At 42.6% G+C, this 17,005-nt stretch overlaps 1 long non-coding RNA gene across 1 annotated transcript in view; it reads left to right on the top strand.

The window, feature by feature from the left end:
- The window catches only part of LOC147688973 (uncharacterized), a 41,778-nt gene extending 30,033 nt beyond the window's left edge, over positions 1-11,745 (top strand). The window contains exons 3-5 of the long non-coding RNA XR_015300577.1: positions 8,028-8,060; positions 8,352-8,381; positions 11,670-11,745. This is a non-coding gene — a long non-coding RNA (uncharacterized LOC147688973). The remainder of the gene's footprint in view (positions 1-8,027; positions 8,061-8,351; positions 8,382-11,669) is intronic.
- Positions 11,746-17,005: the final 5,260 nt, after the last annotated feature.

The raw sequence follows: 17,005 nt of genomic DNA, 5'->3' as shown, positions 1-17,005 counted from the left end.
GTTGAATATTTTGTTGGTTTTATTGCCGGCACTTGTGCTTGCACTGGTATTCCCCATGCTCTGTTGAGTTCTTGTGCTATTTCGTCTTCCGCTGCAGTGCCAAAGAGAAAGAGATTAAAGTCTCCTGCCAGGATTATGTCCTCAACTTCCCCCATAGTCATGATTCTTGCTGTTTCCTTGGCCAATTCTCTTGCACCCTTCTGCTTGTGCTTCGGGTGTATGTAGGAGTTGATTATTACAAGAGGGTGATCTGGCTTCCTTGTGTTGCGTGTAATGACTGCCGCCTGTATCACGTTAGGAGCTATGGTTTTAGTTTTTATTTCCCTCATTGATCCTATTGTGAGTATTGAGGCAAGGATCGTTAATCCTCCTGAGCTGTGGCCAAAGGATGAGGTCCTGGTTGCAGGGAAGGTTTGCGTCATATATCCCTCCAGGGCTATCTCTTCTACTTCCGAGGTTTCTTGTAGTAGTATTAAGTCAAATGACCTTAGGTATTTTAATGTTTCCTGGTCGTCCAGTTTGTCAGTCAGACCGTTGATGTTCCAGATGCATATTCTGAGGGCAGATGAATTCATTGTTGGAGGTTTTGTTGTTACCGCTTGAATATGGGATGGCCTGCCTTGGTAGCCTGGTGACTGGCTGAGTGCTCCTTTTAATATTGATGTGGCTTTGGGGCGATGTTCTCTTTCGCTTTCTTTTAAGAATGGCGTTGGGTAGAATGGCCTTCTGCCTGGTTCAAGTTTTATTCCCCACTGTGCAAATTCGTTATACTTTTCTAGGATACGATCGACCAGGTCATTTGTAGACCATGTCGTCTTAGTTGTTTCTGAGTTATTCTGTACAGATGCAGGTTGAAATTCGATTTGAAGTAGATCGGTTGAAGAAATTCCCTCTAGGCCCTCAATTGAGTTAATCAGTTTTTTAATGTTCCCTCTATTCAAGACGTCCACTCTGCCTCTGGATTTGTACTCTGGAACAAATATTAATATGTCTGTCTTGTTGGACGAAGTAGCGCGTGTTGGTTGGACTGCAGTTTGGACGGGGTAGTTAGCCCTGTTGAAAGGTTGGCTATGGTTGAAATCTGTTGTGACTGTGGTTTCCCTTGGTTCGTGGTATTCGTGATCCTGCTCCAGAGCCGGCAGGCTCTCGTTTTGTGGCGCGGAGGTGTGACTACTAGTTGTGTTACATTCGTTGGTCGCTCGCTCTGGGCTTTTCCGCTGTTGTGTGGTTTGTGTCTTTATCTTCTCCTTATGCCCAGGGTGATCGATTGTTGTTGTAAATACTTCTATTGTGTTTGTTGTTTTTTAGTTTGTCGGAGGTTCGTGCTGGAATCAGTTTTTCCCCTGGAGTCAGTTATTTGCCTGCGAGCGGAGTCCGCTCGACCTCATTGTAGGAAGATGCAGTCTCATCTTGTTCCTCCTGGCAAACGGGCTCCTTTTGTTGCCTTTCCTGCTCTTGGATGATAACTATCGTTTTCCTGTTCCTGTCTTTCCTTTTTTGTTTCCGGTGGGTTCGTGAGTTAGTTGGCACTGCTGTGCTCCTTACTTCCGGAGACGGGAGGGTTGAGAGTAATTTTTTTGGCAATTGGGTGGCTTTGGGAGAGCAAGTCTTCTCATTTTGATGTAACTTATTCTCTGTTTTTGACGGTTTTCCATTTGGTTGTAGGTCCCTGATCTCATTTCCCTCAGTGGCTGGGTCTGTTGGGACCGGTGCCATGATTGGTTTCAGGTCGTCCAGAAGGCTCTCTAGCATTGTTGGTAGCGTCGCTAGCTTGTTTATTATTGGGAGGCAGTCGCATTATGTTTTTGCTAGCGCTGAAAGTTCTGCTGCTTCCTGTCCCCTTTTTATAAGACCGTTTAGGTCGCCTAGTTTCCTCCCAATCCCTGGGGTAAACTCAGCTAGCGTTTGTAGTACTGTTAACTGCATGTCTAATTTTTCTGATTGATATTGTAAAGCTGTTGCAGATAATTGTATTGTATTTAGTAGATTTGCCCAGAACGCGGTGAACGAGGTTTTGCTCTCGTTCTCCAGTCTGCTGGTGCTAGAGATTTTGGTGGGTTTTGGGTTGTAAGCCGCCACTAAGTCTTGCCACTCCTGTGATGCAAGGAAGGTCATGTCGTTAGCTGTGGCGTAGGGGTTCTCTTTTTTCTGACTTTTAGGTGTGTTGGGTATGTTAAAACGGCCTGTGTCACTCTGCTCTTTAGGTGCCATTTGGAGAGAGTTTCGCGCGCTTGTGGGCATAGATGGGGGGGTGCTACTTGGTTGAGGTGTTACTTCCATTCCGTCCTGTTCACTCGGGGCTTTTTGCTGCGGCGATCGGACTGATAGATCGCCCCAGTCATGTAGATCTTGAAGTTCAAAAATGATGGAAGCATCTAGTGCTCTTTTTACTCTTGGCCCACTTGGAGTGGTGTCCTTGAGTGGAGAGCTTTCTGTTTTTATCCTCCCGGGGAGAGTCTGTGTGCTTTGGGGACTCCTCAATGTCATATTTAGTGAGCTGCTAGACTCCTCTGACCGATCTGTTGTTGTGCAGGCTGCGACGCCTTTTTCCTTGTTGATTGTTGGCCCGCTTTCAGTTGATACCTTCTGCGAATTGCCGATGTGGATGTCCACCACTACAAGTTTTGAGGGTCTTTCTGCTTCCGATGGTTGTTGTGCTTCTAGTGGGGGATATTCTATCTTCCCAGGTTCCAGAGGGGTGGGTAGATGTTCTATATTCCCATTTTTTGTAAAGATTGCTGCTCCGGTGTGTTTTAGGAACGCAAATTTTGTGTAAATTTTTGGTTGGTAGGTATGTGGAGTTTTGCTAGCTGGTTCTCCGTCTATAGTTATAAGGTCTTCAGTTCTGACTCTTTTTAAACCTTTAGTTGGTTTGCTTGGTTTTCTTACATTTTATTCGTTTTTTGGGCCCGTTGTAGTTGGTGAGTAGTTGTCTTTAGTGGGCTCCGAGCCGAGTTTTGAACTCCTAAAAGATGGTTTCTTGAAGCTGACTGTAGAAGTATTGGGGGAGCAGTTGTGCCCATGCTCCAAGACCCTGAACAGCTCTCTAGGTATGATCCTATTTTAGACAATGGCTGTAATGACAGAACATCCAACTTGGAAGTGGTAGCCATCAGGTTGCTTTTTTAATCTAAGACTTCGGAGAACTTGTTGGATGGCATGCACTCCTCTCCTTTAGAACATTTTCTACTGCAATCTTGCATCAATCAGCCTCAAATCCTTTAGGCCTATAGAGAACTTTCCTGGGTTTTGAACACATGGTGGAATTTAGTTTTTGGGGCGAATGTTGTACCTACAATACAGTGTACATAATTTTTGTATGTAATTACATTATTTTAAAGTACATTCACATTAATGGGGTGCCTACAGGTGTTTATAAATTGGCATATAATATCAAGAAATAATAATGTGAAGTAATAATCTACATGTTACAAGAGAGTATGAAAACCGCCAAAGAGGTGCATTCAAATGACATTGTTTTGGGTGACAAATGCAAAAACCACAGTTGATGGACAGAATGCATAACAATGTCATAAATTCACCCCAGTTCAGAGATCTGGGCCTAAATCCATCGTTTTTTTTGTTGTTTTTTTTTTGGCACAGGGTACATTAAATGAGATAACTACCTCTGTTTTACATATAAGCAGCAAAAGACCCCTTTAGGTTTGCAAGACAGTTTTGAATTGTCTTATAAGTCGAAGTGAATAAGATCAAAAGAGGTTTTGGGTTAACGACATTTGACATCCCAGATCATCTGCATCCAGAGCAATAGAAGGAATTTACAAGAGCAAATCCCTAGTGGTTTCCCTGAAAATAGGCACCAGTATTTTTTATGAAGAACACAAATAAAAGGTTTTCAGGGGGAGACCAGCCAGAGAGCAATCCAAAAATTGATGTGGTATAAAATAGGGTTTTCTCTGAAGGGAGAAATGTTGTTCTCCTTTGGAAGCTATAGTTATTTGGTGCAAATACACTGATGTGTTGCAGCAACATATTAGAAATACTTATTTCTTACATTTCCAATTGCGTATTTGTTTATTGTTATGAGGCCCCTTTGGAAGATGTAATAGTTAAGTACTCCTGACATGCTATATGAATTCAAATAAATGTGTACATTTCTTCACAATATAGTAGTAGCCTTACATAATCTAAATTCTAACTTTTGTTGTGAATTGGACCCTAAGTTATTAAAGAAACTGCCACAAAAAGAGGCCGTACATTGTATTGTGGTTTTTATAAGAATGGTGCCTCTCCTGGAAAATAACTATGTGTCTGCATGAGTGAGGACGCTTATTTCCCTCCCAAGGAGCTGTAGATAACCAAGGCACCTAGTTGGCATGTCTGTGTTAACGGTGGTTGGTCAAAAATCTACATTCTTTCAACATATTTCTTGTTGGGCACAGGTTGCTGCTTTGTTCTAGCTGATGAGATCTACCCCTGTATTGCAAATCAGACAAGCAAATGCCTTGCTAATTTCAGCCTTTTCTATCCTTCCTCAACTAAAGAGTAATGCCATTGGTAAAGTAGCAAAGGCAGTTAAATCTGGATCCCCTTTAGACCCTGCCCCACAGACATTTTGCTGAAAGGAGGTGATACTATTTTATCATCTTTGACCAACCTATATAATCTCTATTTGCAAAAAGGACAAGTTCCCAACCACTGGAAACACGCAGCTATTAGTCCATTGCTGTAGAAATCCTTCTTGGACCCCGACAAGACAGAGAATTACAGGCCAACATCTCCACTCCCTGGTGCAATCAACATTTTAGAGAGGGTGGTCAATAGCCATCTGACCAGTTTCCTGGAATTGCATAATCTTTTACATCCAACTCAAACTGGATTTAGACCAGGGTATGGCGTCAATACGGCCCCCCTAGTAGCTATGGAAGACCATATGAGAATACTGGTTCATGGTGGCTCAGCTGCGCTCATCCTTTTGGATATGAGTGCAGCTTTTGACACTGTTTCCCGCCCTATTCTGCAAAGTAGGCTGGAGGCGCTAGGAATTAAAGACAAAATACTAAATTTGCTGACCTCCTTTCTGGAAAATAGAAGTTTCCAGGTTAGTGTGGGACTCTGCCTGTCGAAGGTCCATCAGCTCAAATGCGGAGTACCCCGGAGCTCATCCTTAAGCCCTACTCTTTATAATGTATTTATGCGCCTCTTGGCTGACATCATTTGCTCAGCAGGTGTTATGATGGTCTCATACACTGACGACACCCAGATTGCCATCTCTCTTGCTTCTAACATCTGTCAAACCCAGGCCTATTTACTAGACTGTATGGACCAGGTAAATGCTTGGATGCACAATAGTCACCTTAAACTGAATGGCTACAAGACAGAGGGCATGCTGGCCTGTAACAGTTCTTCCTTATTTAATAATACTTCCTCGCCCCCATGCCTGGGTGATCATCCCTCTCCAAAAGAGAAAGTTAAGAGCCTGGGAGTATCCCTTGATAAGGACCTTACCATGGCATCACAGCCAGGAAATTGGTGGGACATGTGTTGATCTTTTGAGAGCTCCCAGGAAGACGTTCAAATGGCTTCCAATTGACACAGTAATACAAGATCTCATTTTGTCACCCTTAGATTATGGCAACTTACTTTCTCTTGGTAGCCCTGTGTATGTCACCGGAAACCTGCAGGCTATACATAATGCCACAGACAGAACTTTGCTGAATATTCCCAAATTACAATCAGCAAGACCAGTGCTGGCCAGCCTTCATTGGTTGCCAGTGTGGAAGAGAATTGAGTTTAAGACTCTTTGTATTGTACACAAAGTAAAGCATGCCCAGACACCACATTTTCTGAGGCAATTCATTGTACCTCAACGAAAGCACGTGACTTAAGGTCAAAAAGTCAACTTCTCCTGGCAATGGCAAAAATAAAAAGGGCCAGAAGCGGAGGACAATCCTTTGCTTATCTGGTGCCCAGGCTTTAGAATTCCCCCCGACTGGCCTAAGAATCAACAATAATTGCTCAGCTTTAGGAAGCAATAAAAAATGTACCTGTTTTCTTGAAGCAGTATGTCATCCCTCAGGTCTCATATTAGCACTGGAATGCCCATGCTTGGGTAGCCATGCACTCTACAAGATCTCGTAAAAAAAAGAAATCCTGGATCCCAAGTGATATCTAGGCGTACATTCACTCAACAGAGAAATGTCTACTCACACTCAGACTTTTTAAGGCACCAACAACTCTTGGGAATTTTGGCAGTAGCCCAAATAACACAGGCTTCAGATCAGACTACATGCAAAAAATAAAAAAGGTTTTTTACATGTTTTTGTAAATCTATTCAAACACACCCAGATCTTAGCTCATGTAGTAGGTTATTTCGCCATTCTTTGAACTATTCCACTAAATAGTTTTGAAACCTAGGCCTCTATTTAACAAGTTGGGCCTGTTCGATTGTTCTCAGATGGTAATTCTCAAATAGAATTGAGTGGATTGTATTGAAGAAGAGATGATCTTTCTTCTGTGGACCTATAAAGAACCAATTATACCTACTGTTAGGTCCAGCCTTTGAGATAGCTTTAGCTGTTTAACCAGACTGCTGTATTCCCCCCCAAAAATATACACGTTATCAGATCTTTCAGTCAGTGGATTTTGTTTTTGGTCTGGTAAATTGTCGTTCAAACATTGCTTCTGTCTACCACAAACTACAACATGGAGCAAGGGGTCGGCCCAATTGAGTAATCAGATTCTCTTTATGCCAGTGATGACAATTGGCTTCTCAACAATGTGGATATCTACCAGTCAAATTGTCCCCTTCAGTTCCAGGGCCAATGGAAAAATATGTACTTTCCTTTTCAAAATCCTTTTTCTTTTTAAATATTTGCTTCTTTTAATTACTTTTTGAGGACCTGGCAGGTTCCAAATATTGCTAACAGGCCCTCATTGTCTCTTGCACAGCACGGAATCCCATGTACTACTTCTGGAGGTGGGCATCATACAACAGGACTTTCCACTATTTCTTAACAGTAAAGTCGCTTAAAACACAGTCAGAAATCTTTGACTGTTTTTTGCAATAAAGTATAATACAAACCACTGCAAGAAGTTTTCCTCTGGGAGCAGATGCAAGAAACATAGTTACTGCCATCTTACAATGTTGATGTCATGCTTTATTATTACATACCAATCCACAATGGCCAACCCAGTGCTTTCAAAAGCATCTGACATCTTGGAATGCTAACGTAATGAAATGAAACAAGTACTTCAATGGGAGCTTCTCTAAAATGCTCGACAACAAAAAGAGAACAGTGTGAAATTGGTGTTAATCTGACATATTCCAGGCTTCTCAAATATGCTCTGCAGTATACTGTAGCAAGTCCATCCACTATGTAACAATCAAGTTTAGCAGTTTAAATCAATCCCTTTCCATTTAAGTTATTGGTCTCCAGGACTTTCTTTGGCACAATTATATTATAGCCTTATAGCCAGCCGTAGAGGGCTATACCATCTGTTAAAGGCCCTCTCCCGCATTAAAGGCCCCGAGCCGAAGGCCAGGGACTTTAACAAGGGAGAGGGACTTTAATAGCCGGTATAGCCCAGCTACGAAGGACTATAAGGCTATTAGAACATTCTGCCACTAGAAGACAGAATATTCTAACAAAAAAGAACAAAGCCTTAAGGGAGCATGAAGGGATTGGAATCCCCTCTGGGTCCTTGAAGCCTTTGTTCACAGACAGAGCTGCGTACAAAGAGACATTGGAATGTTGGAGGGCATATACCAGCCATTATAAGACCGGAGCAGTCCAACATTTCAATTTTCTAATAGAAGTTTCTTTTCAGTAATGATGTTATCTTATATTGGTTTTAACAATTCTACTACAGATGCTCAAACCCCAATTCTTAAACATAGCTTTGCATGTAGAAAGTTCACATACTCTATGTATGCTATGGATTTCTTCACTTTAGTGATGAATAGTTCAGCCTTATATAGGAAGGTTTTGACAATTATTCATATTGGACGTGTTCATCCGGAAAATTTGCATGTCTAAATATATGCAACTGTTTTTTCTCTCCAGGGTGACACTTTATTAAAAGTTGGAGATCTTCTGGTAAGCCAAAGTAAATTTTCATGTTGGTACATGCACAATTTCATGCAAATATGTTCAATCATATGCATTTGGGACAGGTGCAAAATGTTAGCTCCTGAATACAATGTAGAACTAAGAATATCAAAGCACTTATTTTTCCAAATCAAGATGTCATATGACTCTGTAAGACAGACTTGTATCAATACAGTTTACATTACAGCAACACTAAATATGATAGTCTAGAAAGATGCTACAGAACATGTGGTCATGTGTCTTCTTTTCAATACAATCACAATGTCATTGTGTTTTTAGGACGACCTGACAGGCTCTCTGAATCTTGGGGTAAGTCATTCAACTTGTCTCTCATGTTGCATGGTCACCTGAAATAAAACACAGGCTATAATTGTAATTAAAGCATCAGCCCCGTTCACTAATAATGAGTTTTTCATGTTTACAACAATCTGGACTCTGATTTGAGAGAGTGCTAAAGCCCTCTCATGATCCCTCTCCCAGTGTCCTCATTATTATGGGTTGACACGCCTCAAATGTAGAATTACAATAGCTGCGTGTGCCTGTTGTGTTATTAATCTCAATAGCAGGTCAATTATTTGATGTTAATCTAAAATATATAATAATTGGGCATATCTTTGATATTGATTATTGTAATGAGGATGATGATGAGGATGATATTATCATTATTTATATCTCCTTCTTTTTGACCCCTTCTGTGCTGATGACGAGCCCAGGCTCGTCATGCAGCACGGTGCTCGTGTGCTGGTGACGAGCCTGGGCTCGTCATGAGCCGTGGAACGCTCACACGCGGGGCTAATTTCCCCGCTGTGCTGAGCGTTCCATTGCGCGGGCGTGGTCATGACGAGCCCAGGCTCGTCACCAGCACACGAGCACCGTGCTGCATGACGAGCCTGGGCTCGTCATGAGCACAGCGGCGCCGTGCGCGGCCCCCCTACCCCCGCGCTGTGGGGAAATTAGCCCCGCAGCGAAGGGGTTAATGTCATGAGTGGGTTGCTCATCATCAACAGTATGGACCCAGTATATTAGGGATTGTTGTGAAAATGTCTTAAGTGGGACATCTTACCTTGCTACAGAAAGTCCTGTGGTTGTCTTAAGCTTAAATAAAAACTTTTATATATCAGCCATTTTCATTCCTTCTAAAAGGTGATCATCTAAAGAGAAATTCCTGGAAATTGAATCTGACTATGGCGCTCAGGCTACACTTAAGATGACAAGCCAAATGCCTTAGACAGTAGAACATTCACCCTAATAATGAGTTTACATACAAACACAAACAAGCATTGTTAAATGCATTAGGTTTAGCCTTTGTGATTAATAATAAGTTGTTTTTTGCTGTAAGGTGTAGCTTGCTGGCTAGTTTTAAAATATAAGTTACAGAAAGACTGGTAAAGTGTTATGACTTGCTTACGTACAAAAAGGCAATACATTGTGCTGCTACTAATGGTATAGTGCAGGTAAGTAATAGCAATATTGTGTGTTTAAAGGAGTTCTGACAACTTTTGGATCCGATGCCACTGCATTTGTGACTGCCTGTGTTTAGTAAGAAAATATAGCAATATTTGGTGTTTAGAGGAGTTATGACAATTTTTGGCCCTGGTGCCACTGCACCTGCTTCACCATTCAAATCTTGACCCTATTGCCTGACAGGTAACTGCACTTGTCACTGCCTCTTTAGTACTAAATCTTGCAATATTTGGTGTTTAGAGGGGTATCTAGATCTCTGAGCCTTGGTTTCACTGCAACAGCAGCGCCATTGAAATCACAACCCTAGTGCCTGCTAGATAACTGCACTTGTGACCTATTTAGTAGTAAAATATAGCAACAATTGGTGTTTAATAGAGTTATAACAACTTTTAGCCCCAGTGCCACTGCAGCTGGTGCACCATTTAAACAAAGCCCCTTTCAGTTGTAAGGTAACTAAAATTGTGACTGTTTAGTAGTAAAATTTAGCAACATTAGGTGTTTAAAGGAGTTTTGACAACTCTTTGGACCGGTGACACTGCACCTGCTGCACCATTCAAATCATGCCCTTTGTGCTTGAAAGATAACTGCAGTTGTGACTTCTGACTGTTTAGTTGTAAAATATAGCAATAATCGGTGTTAGTGTGTTGCCTGGAGCTTTTGGTCACAGTACCACTGCATCTGCTGCACTATTGAAATCATGTCCCTAGCACTTGCTAGATAACTGCACTTGTGGCTGCCAGCTGTCTGTTTAGTTGTAAAATATAGCAGTATTAGGTGTTTAGAGGAGTTCTGATAACATTTGGGCCCAGTGCTACTGCACCTACTGCACCATTCAAACAATGACCCTGTTGCCTGCAAGACTGCGTTTGTGACTGCCTGTTTAGTAGTAAAATATAGTAATATTTGGTGTTTAGTCGAGTTATGACAACCTTTGGTCCCAGTGCCACTGCACCTGCTGCCCCAATTAAATCAAGGCCCTTTTAGCTGCAAGGTAAATGCAATTGTGACAGCCTGTATTGTAATAAAATATAGCAATAGTAGGTGTTTAGAGGAGTTCTCACTACATTTGGGCCCGGTGCCACTGCATTTGCTGCACTATTCAGATCATGATCCTGTTGTCTGCAAGGTAACTGCACTTGTGACTGCCTGTTTAGTAGTAAAATACAGAAATACTATGTGTATAGTGGGGTGCCTAGAGCTTTTGGTCTTGGTGTCACCGCACCTGCTGCACCCTTGAAATCATAACCCTGTTGTCTCAAAGATAACATGCTCTTGCGACTGCCTGTTAAGTGTTGCATTTTAGCAATAATCTAGGTTTAGTAGTGTCCCTAGAGCTTTTTGCCCCAGTGCCACTGCATCTGCTGCATCATTCAAATCAAGTCCCTTTTAAATGCAAGGTAACAACAATTGTGACTGCCTATTTAGCAGTTAAATATAGCAATATTATGTGTTTAGAGGAGTTTTGCCAACTTTTTGACTTGTGGTATTGCACCTGCTGCACAATTCAATTCATGACCCTATTGTATGCAAGGTAACTGCACTTGTAGCTGACTATTTAGTAGTAAAATGTAGCATAGCTCTTGTATATTATTTTTATTTTTAACAAACAACATTTATTACAACATTTAGAATATGATCCTAATAACAAAATACATGAAGTTGAAAAAAAATCAATCTGATAAAGCCTACAAAGTGCAAAGAAAGTTACTAAGGCATGAATAGGAAATGCCACAAGTGTTCTAAGGGTAAAGCATCTGCTTTACACAACTAAGTAATAAAAAGCTAGCATTCCAGCATACTGTTAGAAGCTGTCTGCATTTTCTGTGGGAAGAGATCTTATCCTAACAGTGAATGGGGCTTAAACAGTGTGAACAGCTTTAGTAGACGTATTGTCAATGCGTGCAGCCAGGGGAAGTTAAGAACAAAGAAAGTTACACACAAAAGCGAATTAACACAGTCATTTGGTGTTTGGAACTGTTAAGAACCCCCTTTTAAGATATATTAAATACAAAAGATTTCATAAGCACAGTAAAAACCTAAAAATGACTACAGACCGATGTCTCTAATGGCGGATATGAATTGACCTGAAATGTACTACTCTGGAATAATTATGTTTTTTGTCTTTGATAAAAGGGCATCGCTGGTGGCCTTCTCCAGGGCGGTGGCCTTCTTGGTGGTGTTAGTGGACTCCTTGGCAAATGAATTGAGGTAACGCCAACGTCTGGTTAAAAATCTAAACATGTGCATCATTTATGATGATTTCATCCCAGCACTGTACGTATTGTCACAGGTTCTGTCACTGTTCAACCCATCTGTGCGACAAATAGGTGGTACCAACAGAAGACATCATCTTAAGCCTAAAAACGAATCTGATCCTATTGACCACACATGGAAATTCTGTATATTTCTTCAAATATCTCAAAGACAATCACAATAATATTTTAATTTCACCAACTCCAAATAATGAGGCTCAGGGACTAGAAATGTCAACTTAATACAAGAGCAGCCCATGTAATTCTTCCAACTACAAATACAAACCTTGCCTTGACAAACCCCTTATAAACAAAAGGAATGGTGCCAGGTCCACCTGCTACAACCACTAGTGTAGCCCCTAAGCCCTTAAGCCCAGACTTACTAAGGACTTGCACTGTCCTTGTGTGTCTCTTCACTTTCCTCAGAGAGCTGCTCAGCATTTGTGGTTGTTTTCTCTTTCTAAGAGCACAGTCTCTGACCTCTGCACCAGTGGAAGGATTCCGATGACGAATGCCTGACCCTCACCTCTTTTACATTTCGATGCAAGAGATACCTTCTAACCTTCATGTGAAATACAATGTTTCCTGCTGGCTTATGTGCCAATCCTTTAATAAAGTAGCAAAAGCATAATAAATACTGTCTCATCTGAATTAATGTAACTCCTCTACAAATGCTACAGTGTTCACCAAGTCGAAATTAAACTGCGTTAATTAAAACAGTTTTGGAATGCATTGATAACACTTGTTATTTACAACACTTGCTCGTCTGGTATGAAGAGCAATGGGAAGAACAAATATTATATTATCATAATTGCTTATATTTTTGGTTGTAATATTCTGACTTGCTGCGAACGTTCGCCTAATGAGATATTTTTGGTCATATGGATGACATATTTGTTATAGGATAGGAGATAATTCTTGGCATTAATGACACTTTCAATTTAGGTTGGAAAGTGTAAAGGTCTGTCATTTGTGCGTCTATCTTTGCAAGCACATGAAACATTAGGCCTGATGTCTGATACTCTTTTGCTGGCACAAAGCATTCAACCCACAAAATCAGAGGCTCTGTGAGTGAAAAACAAATTCGCCAAAGGTAATTTAAAACTCCAAATTTTGATTTTGCTACTCATTCTGAATTGCAAAGAGGAGGGGGTGTGAAAGGGGAACGCCAATCCTCATTTGGAATCACAGTGAAATGTATTGGTGTTTTTTAACTGCATCAGTAGAATAGGCATTATTCAGTGAAATAGTCAGTGGGTCAAATCACTACAGCTTTCTCTCACTAAAGTCTTCCCTTATAGGAAACGTTTTTTAAATCAATACGTCATTTTAGTAGACAAAGTCTGCTTTAAAAAGTTTCCAAATGTTATGGGAAGCAAATTCAGGGACATAGGTAAGCTGTCTCTTGCAGACCACCATTCCTACATTCACAGTTCTTCATACAACTCTGTAAATTGTTATCTGCCTAGTTAATATGCAGTTTGCGATGTGACTTCTTTGTTCCTTAGTCATGTGTCAAATTGGTTTGCAGTTCACAAACCAGCTGGCCAGCGGCGGGTCCTCTGCTATGATGACAGAAGCATCACCCTCTACCCCCCCCCCCGCCGCAGCCTCAACATTTGAAAAATAAAATGATAATAAACGTGTTTATTATCATTTTATTTTTCTTCCATTGAATGAGTTTTGGAGGCGGGCCATTGTAGGGCAAGTCATGTGGAGGAGTGGTGGGTACTGACTTCAGTGCGCATGTGGGTTTGGCTTGCAATATTAGGACGGCTAAACAGGTATGTGCTCTGAAACTGTCCCCAACCCAGTTGCTCTGCTGGGTTGCAGAGAGCAAGCACAGGCTCCCAGTCTCCCTGGGAATGCAAATTGAGGGCGCTCAGACCAATCCTGATGCTGCTTTTATACATGAGAGCAGCATCAGGATTTGCTGCATGGAAGGCTGGGAGCCACGGCTGTAGCGAAGAAAAAGCAGAAGAGCTGCATTTTGTCGGACGGTGATGCAGCAGATAAGTTCTTTTTTAAACTTTTTATTTGAATGTTTTCCTCGTGCCTCATCACGCCATTTGTCCCACTGCCCGCCACTCTGCCGGCATGCCCACCGGTAGTTGGCTTGCAATTTTGACATGCTGGCCAAAGAGGCATGCCTAGTTGGTAATCTATTTTGACAGTGAAACAAGAATGAATATTAAGATCAATGTGAATCAAGTCATTCAGAAATACTTGGGCTGACCCAGCTTAAAGCAAGTTAAATGGACTGAGAGGTTTTCAAAGCAGCTGCCATTGTACTAAATCAACAGATAGCATTTCCATAGCACACGGGCCTGGCCACTGAGCAGCTTTATCACATTTCTAGAAGAAGGAAATGTTGTAGACAGATTTTGAATATCAAAAAGGAGAGAGACAAAGCTTATCAATCATAAACAGTTTAAGGTTTTTATTTTTTGTTCCTTTTAGTTAAGTTTGTTTTACTGGAGATTTGTAAAACAATAACGATATGTATAGCAAATACAGTATAATCATACACAACAGTAGCAGATATTATATTTGTTGAAGTAAATTGAACAAAAAAGAAACATTTATGAAATCCAACATATCTGTAACATTTAATATAACAAGCATTTACAATGCAATGGTCTCGGCATCAGTAAAGGTAGAGCTATTGGTATTGCTCATGACATTCCTTTTTTTTCTTAAATCATCAATAAATGGCATTGTCATTTACATTGCCAATAGCTTAATTGTTAAATAAATGGCATTGTCATTTACAATCCCAATACCTACACCCTACACAGAGCCACCCTCACACAGACAGAGCCACCCACACATAGAGCCACCTACAAAAAAAATAAATGGCATTGTCATTTACATTGCCAATAGCACAATAAGGGGGGCAGAGGCAAGAAAAATGGCACAATCAGGGGAGCAGCGGCAAGAAAAACGCGTGCAATCAGGGGGCAGAAGGCAAGAAAAACGAGCGCAATCAGGGGGCGGAAGGCAAGAAAACAAGCACAATCAGGGGGGCAGAGGCAAGAAAAAAAAGCTATTCCGGAGGGGTGGGTGCCATGTCTCTGTCAATGCTCTCCTTGTAGGTTCGTTTTGGTGGTGAAGGGAGGGCGGCATTCAGAAAAGATCCTCATGCAGAGCAGCGCCGTGCTGCAGTCTGGGGCTGAGTTTTTTTTTTTAAAGTAAGTTGCCCTGGTTGTAGGAGGACGTCCCATTCCCGCATGTTGTGCCGAGCGCTGCAGAGCAGGCCGTACTGTTTAAGGGCTGGTCATGCCACGGCGCCCCCACTAACAGCTCGAGACAGCCAGATTTTTTTTTTTTTGTATGTTCTTATATAGCGCTCGAATCACCCGGAGGCATCTCGGCGCTTGCCTTAGGAACCCGTCCTGGCTTTTCCCTGTGAGATAGCCCCTAACGGGCATCCCCAAGGTGAAAGCCAGGCATCCCACCGCAGGGGGCCGTTGTGGAGATTAAGCAAGCTTAATGCCCAGAGTTGCAGAGTGTGAACCCATGATTAGGTTAGGCACCGAAGCGAGAATTATCGAGTCCGTGGACATTTGAGCTCAAGACCCTGCCGCGTCGGGAATTGAACCCTGGTCCCGGGTCTGACCTCTGCTTCAGGGTCTGCCTGCTCTAACCAGTGAGCCACACTTCTCCACTGATGATGCCGCAATCTCACGCAAATCCCGGGGGAAGGCAGCCGTGGGGGAAGGAACTGACTCATAGAGGTCGCGCGAAAAATGCATTCCAAAGCCGCCTCTTCATATCTTGCCGCCGCCTGATCTCTACTCTGACCAACATTAATTGTTTATGGTATTTCTCCATATTTTACGTTTTATAATGCATAGCTCTTTCATGTGGCCTAACGGATAGACTGGTTGACCTCAGAGCTTGGGAACTGGGTCTCGAGTCTCCTGTGATTCTGGGCATATCACTTAATACCCCTGCCCCCTCTTGTGCCTAACAAAATGCATGTGTCCCGTCTGTAACGGAACTGCTGCTCATGTACGCGCTATATGAAACTAAAAACAAGGAAGAAGAAATAGGACCCAGAAGGATACAGAGAAAGAGACCATCCCAGCACTTGTTTTATCTGAAATTAAAGCATTGGGAAACTGAAGTCCCGGCACCTGTTTTATCTCAAATTAAGCATTGGGACCGTAAAACTAACAAACGCTATAAAAGGGGCTGACATGTCAGGAACAATAATGTCTCACAATGTACACGGAAACTCCCGTCTGAAGAGCCTTGAAGATGCCAGGCAGTGTGCCCCAGAGTATTAATTAGCACAATCAAGAACTTTCTGAGCTTGTTGCAAACGGAGCCCACGCCGCTCCAGCCCAGGCTTTCTATTAAAATATGCACAGATATAGGCCTCCTGGGGGCACTGAGAGGAGGCCTTTAATTATACAGGAATCTCCAACTCCTAAACGCGCGTTGCTTTCGAGACGCTCACAGAGCCCTGTCTGCACTGGAGCCTGGCTGATGAGTGTGTGAATGAGGAAGGCTTTTGTGTGCGACCTGTCAAGGCAGTCTACATGGGCCTGGGGGTGCTAGAACTAGAATAAAAACAAGCTTTGATAAGAGCAACGATATCCTTGGCGAAGGGCAGGTTCTAAATGAAGGGTACTCACTACACGCCCCCAGCGATTCAGACGTGAGCGAAACCGAAACCTTCCGTGGGGCGGGACTTCCGGCTTTGGAAGCCTGTGCACGCGCCCATGGAGAGAAGCAGTGCTGGTGACATGGGGCTCCCATGCCCGAGGGAGAGCCCCGCGGTGGCGGCTGAAGTCCGGAGTGGCGGTAAGTGGGCCAGGGGGTGCTTGGTGCACTTGTGTGTGTGTGTGTATGCGCGTGTGTGTATGCGATGGCGGGGGTGGGTTCTCTGTATGTGTAGGTGCATGCGTGCATGGGCGCTCGTGTGTGTGTGTGTGTCTCTGTGTATGTGCATGCGTGTGAACACCTTACGATATGGAGCATTTTCGATCATGCCATGAAACACGCTGCTTAAAAGAAACTGAAAGTTACACGTTTAACCACACTCTAAACGCGCATTGCCGCACTCTAAACGCGCATTGCAAGAAACTTGCAACAAAGTCAATTGAGCGCTTGTACTTGTGCGCGTGCCAGTTTCAAATCGCCTCCAAGGAGATGCGCGCGGCCAGGATTGTCTCCTGGAAAGCAGACACGCCGACAAAAGGTCTCTGG

Source organism: Lissotriton vulgaris, chromosome 10 (genome assembly GCF_964263255.1).
Source record: "Lissotriton vulgaris chromosome 10, aLisVul1.2, whole genome shotgun sequence".
NCBI lineage: Eukaryota > Metazoa > Chordata > Amphibia > Caudata > Salamandridae > Lissotriton > Lissotriton vulgaris.
Note: the sequence above shows the minus strand (reverse complement) of the source record. Positions and strands in the feature narration are given on the sequence as shown.